Genomic DNA, 6,000 nt, shown 5'->3' on the forward strand with positions numbered 1-6,000 from the left:
TGTTGAAGAATGAGTTTTTGTGCAATCTGACAAGAAAGCATTTATGCAGCATCATTTAAGACTCTGGAGACCAGAAATTTGAGGACATGAATTGAATAAGAATAACAGCAGTCATATGAGATGGAACTAGGAGATACTTCATAACCAGCACCGGAGATTTCTTATTCTTGACAAGGAGAACAGGTCCCAGAGACCTCCAGTGTCTATTTTTAATAACCAAGTTGTTCTTCCCTTTATTATACATATAGACTATTCAGCTGTCTCTGTGGTATTACTCCATGTATAGCAGGAAATATTAGCAATAGCATATACTCTTCCTCTGCACAGGGGTGGGAAAACTAGGGTGAGACTGTTGTCCAGAAGCACTTAGCCATTGTACTCAGTCTAGTTTGTCGTGCTCCTAGGGCTTATGCAGTGTTATTTATCATGGGCTAATGTGAAGAGTAACTTTTGGATTGGTGCCTGTCCTTTAATATCCTGGATTTTCCCATTAACATGTAATACCATTTTTATGAGATAAGAAAATATGGTACAGAAGTTAATATAATATGCAAAACTGACATTATGAATTTCCCCACTATTTAAAGTAATGTCATGATAAATCTCAATATTATAAATGGATTTCTGGATGTGTCTGATTTAAATGAAGTCTTTTCATAAAAGATGAGATGGTATAGTGTAGAATATCTTCTGAAAATCTGCTTCAATCCCTGTTTACTTTCATGTACAGATACAAATTTGCATGTGAAATATTATTGCATACCACCATAGGCACTATAGAAATCATTAGAAATGGTCGATTCACAAATTTCTCCATTCTTGGTAATGTATCTATTATCTTTAAGCTTCTTCATGGTTTCCTGCATCCAGTCACCCATCCTGGCCTGCCTCAACATTAGAATCACAATTGATAGCTACCTTTTCCCAAACTCCCATCTCTGTCTTGTTTCCCTTCCTCCTTTTAAAGACATGCTACCACACTCTAACTTCCATTCAACCTAAGGTTTCTTTCCTTCATCATCTCCAAATACCCGCATATCTTTTGTCTCTTCCTTAAATGGCTGTCATTGCACATTAACAGACCCCTGGCTTGCTTCCGTTAGGACATTTCCCATTGGGACTCTGGTGGAAGGAATCCCATTCACTTCTCAGAACTAATACAGAATTGTATAGTTACCTGTCTGAATTTTTGGGTTTGATATTAATTCATTTATACCATGCTGTCCACATTATTGTTTGAATCACACACAAACTTCAATGAATAAATCCACCCCTTTAATTTTTATGCAAAGGGAAAAATTCTACCAGTTTTTTATTACAAATTTAATAGTAGCAACAGTATAGAATTGCTACCTCCATAAAATTAATTGGTTTGGAGATTGTAAAAATAGACATACAGTGTAGAGAAATAGGGAGATTTTTAGCTCCCATTTTACTTTGGATTTCAATGTCTGAAGTTAGACTTAATCATAATTTGAACTAAGTAATAGTTCAAATTAGCCCTAACTAAATATTTAGGGCCGATTTAATGTTAAAACCTGTTTAACTATTAGGGCCTGCTTAGCCAGAGTGACTCCGTATTACCTGGGTAGCCATATTGTTGTTTACATCTAAAGACTTCATTCTGGGACTTCTTCTCCACATCCTTACCAGCCCTGTATCTTGAGTTTTTGACTTTAGCCATTCTGACAGGTGTGAGGAGATAATCTCTTTGTGGTTTTGATTTGCATGTCCTTGAGATAAATGTCAAATATCTTTCCATGTGTCTGCTGGCTGTATGTCTTCTTTGGAAAAATGCCTATTCAGGTCCCCTGTCCACTTTTTAACTGGGTTGTTTGTTCTTTTTTAGTATTGAGTTGTTAAATTTCTATATTTTGGATCTCAACTCCATATCAGATATATAATTTTCAAATATCTTCTCCCATTTAGTGTTACCTTTTGTTTTGTTCATGGTTTCCTTTGCTGTTTAAGATTTTTTATTGGGGGGATGCCTGGGTGGCTTAGTCAGCTAAGCATCTACCTTTGGCTCAGGTCATGATCCTAGGGTCCTGGGATCAAGCCCCATGTTGGGTTCCCTGCTCAGTGAGGAGCCTGCTTCTCCTTCTCCCTGCCACTCCTCCTGCTTGTGTTCTCTTTCTGTCAAATAAATAAATAAAATCTTTAAAAAAATAAAATCTTTTTATTTTTATGTAGTCCCAATAGTTTGTTTTTGCTTTTGTTTTCTTTCCCTGTCTGAGGAGATATCTAGAAAAATGTTACTATGGCCTATATCAAAGAAATTACTGCCCGTGTTCTCTTCTAGGATGCTTATGGTTTCAGTTCTCACATTTAGTTGTCTGTATTACCCAAAGCAATCTACAAATTCAGTACAATCCCTGTCAAAATACCAACAGCATTTTTTCAGAAAACTAGAACAAATAACACTAAAATTTTTATGGAACCACAGAAGAACTTGAGTAGTCAAAGCAATCGAGAAAGAAGAACAAAACTAGAGGTATCATAAACCAGTTTTCAAGATATACTATAAACCTGTAGTAATCAAAACAATATGGTACCAGCACAAAAATAGACACATAAATCAGTGGAGCAAAATAGACACCCCAGAAATAAACCCATGATCATATAGTCAATTAATCTATGAGAAATGAGACAAGAATACACAATGGGAAAAAGACAGTCTCTTTAATAAATGGTGCTGGGAAAACTGGAGAGCTACATATAAGAGAATGAAAATGAACCACTTTCTAATATCATGCATGAACGTAAACTCAAATGGATTAAAGATCTTGCCGTACATTTTTGAAACAAAAGGCAACCATGGCCAAAGTTTTTTTTAAAGGTTTGGATTGTGCTACTAACCCCTTATAAGGTCACTGCTTTGAACTAAAAGAGAATTTCAGCTATGGAAACACTTAACGTGGAAACAATTTAATTTGTGCATCCTTCCTTGTCAATAGCAAGAATGCAAAAAGGCTTGGAGAATGGAGCATCTCTGGCTCGTGGTGCTAAGCAATTTGTTTTTTGTTTTGGGGTTTTTGTTGTTGTTGTTGTTTTGCTTGCTTCTCTTCTTCCAGTCTGTAGTTCCAAAGATAACCACCAAAATAAAACAATTAGATTTATTTTATATAATCTATGTGATACAGTAGAAGAAACAAATAAAACAAGAGTGACCTTCAAATGGAGTGAATTATGGTTTTTCGGCAGAAACTAAGCTTATGCTTGAATTTACACTACTCACATTTTGTATTATGAACTATTACTTACTTTTAATAATATCAGTAAAAGCTTAGCAAAAAAGTTAACGTATCTGAGTGGAAAAAATGCAAGATAAGTAGCTTTCCAATAAAAAAAAATAAGATAACTACACAAGAAAATGAGCACCATAACTGTTGGGGTCCGTTATCAAAGGAGCGAGACTGATACAAATTGAAGGTAAGGCAAGGCTTTATTTTTATGCCAGGCATCAGAAGTCAGACTGACCGACCAGGGCCGCCTCCGAAGAGGGCGACCTCGTCCGGATCTCACAGACTGGTTTTATAGGGCATAACAGCAGACCCAAGTTACATGGCTTCTATTGTTAAGGCGTTTACTCCCGGAATCGACAACCAGAACCGATGCCAGGAACTACTGGGGCGTTTATTCCCAGAATGAAGTCTTTAGATGTAAACAACAATATGGCTACCCAGGTAATACGGAGTCACTCTGGCTAAGCAGGCCCTAATAGTTAAACAGGTTTTAACATTAAATCGGCCCTAAATATTTAGTTAGGGCTAATTTGAACTATTACTTAGTTCAAATTATGATTAGGGCCCTAATGAACTATTACTTACCTTTAATAATATCAGTAAAAGCTTAGCAAAAAAGTTAACGTATCTGAGTGGAAAAAATGCAACCTAAGTAACTTTCTAATAAAAAAATAAGATAATTATAACAAGAAAATCAACACCATAATCATGACTATGAAGAATAAGATTCATGTATAAATAATCTCAACACTGATTTCTAAAGAGAATAATTTTTCCTGACAATTATAGATCAAAGTATATAAAGAGAAGTTGGAACAAACTGGCACCATACTGCTACTTTATTTTCTGTATAATATTCTAACATTGAAAAATTTGAAAGAAGAATGCAAACAATAATCTATGGAACTATGTATTGCCTCAAGAGATGGTGAAAATGGTAATTTAAGGGAGTAATTTATAAAATGAAATTGAAATATTTTGCAATGTTTTATAATGATGATACTTTACTATTTGCTAACCCATTACAGTGTTTGAGCATATTGTTTTAAACTTATAATTTCTTTTTTAACATAACTTTAAATTTAAGAATTTTATTGACAATTCCAGTGGCTACTGTCTCAGTAGGCTACAATTTTCCATCTTGAAATTATAGAATAACTAAGAACTACAATAACTTAAGAAGAGTTGTTAGAGGCTGCAGGTGGTTAGAGTGAATTATATAAACAGGGACTTAGGGAACTTCTTAGAGTGACAGAGATATCAAATAACTTCATTATTTGGTAAAGTTACATGACTTTAAACATTTGTCAAACTCATCAACTGTACACTTAAAAAGGTTAAATATCACCATTTTCAAAGTATACCTCAATAGAATTAACTTTAAAAAATTGCAACATTTGTTCTTTGAGCTCTAATAGATAATAATACACCATTATTTCAATAAATGATCCAAAATCATTTGTTTTTAAAAGCTTTCTAATTTAGTATTACTGTCAAGGCAAAATGTATGTAAAATTGTGATTATAACAATATTAAAGATGTTGATAAAGTGAAATCTAAGATTACACAGATAAATATAATTTATGAATTATGTCAGTTTTAATTTATTAACTATTGATATACTACTGACCCATCAATAATTGAATACTCAGACAAACACAATGAGATTGTTTATTTATAGTTTACATTTTGCCACCTTCATACTACACTAAAAATAATAACCTTAACATAAATTTCCATTTTTCTATTAGGTAGCTAAATTTTTAGAATAGGAAAATAAAAAATATTTTATGTACCAGTTGTGTTACTTGATTGTACCTTTTAGACAGTGTGTGATCCTCCATGTGTTTTCATGCCACAGATCCTACAAATATTAGAGGTGGGTCTGAGGCCCCCTTAATCTATACAGCTATTTATTAGAAAAATAATTTTAGTTCCAGTAAAAAAGAACATGTTAGCCATTAATGATGCCCCAAATTGGAATGGAAAAACTCTTTGTATACACTCCAGTGTATGCTGTATAACTAGAATGGTTCAAGGTCAGGTTGAACAGTTGCCAGATAAAGATGCTTTAGAGAGATTTCTTGCATAAGAATACGGGTGATAAATGACATAGTAAGGGTAAACACCAAACTGCCTTCTGAACACATTAATATTTATTGTTTACTGAGTACTAGATTCCATGGTAAGCAGTTCTTAGATATTAACTCATTTAGGCTTTACAAGTTTTAAAAAAAAAAATTTTTTATTTTTTTAATTTCTTTTCAGTGTACCAGAATTCATTGTTTATGCACCACACCCAGTGCTCCACGCAATACGTGCCCTCCCTAATACCCACCATCAGGCTGACCCAACTTCCCACCCCCCGCCCCTTCAAAACCCTCAGATTGTTTTTCAGAGTCCATAGTTCTCATGGCTCATCTCCCCCTCCAATTTCCCTCAACTCCCTTCTCCCCTCCATCTCCCCATATCCTCCGTGTTATTTCTTATGCTCCACAAATAAGTGAAATCATATGATAATTGACTCTTTCTGCTTTACTTATTTCACTCAGCATAATCTCTTCCAGTCCTGTCCATGTTGATACAAAAGGTGGGTATTCATCCTTTCTGATGGAGGCATAATACTCCATAGTGTATATGGACCACATCTTCCTTATCCATTTGTACGTTGAAGGGCATCTTGGTTCTTTCCACAGTTTGGCGACTGTGGCCATTGCTGCTATGAACATTGGGGTACAGATGGCCCTTCTTTTCA

The sequence above is a fragment of the Enhydra lutris genome, unplaced genomic scaffold (genome assembly GCF_002288905.1).
Source record: "Enhydra lutris kenyoni isolate GAN:26980312 unplaced genomic scaffold, ASM228890v2 scaffoldscaffold18, whole genome shotgun sequence".
Taxonomy (NCBI): domain Eukaryota; kingdom Metazoa; phylum Chordata; class Mammalia; order Carnivora; family Mustelidae; genus Enhydra; species Enhydra lutris.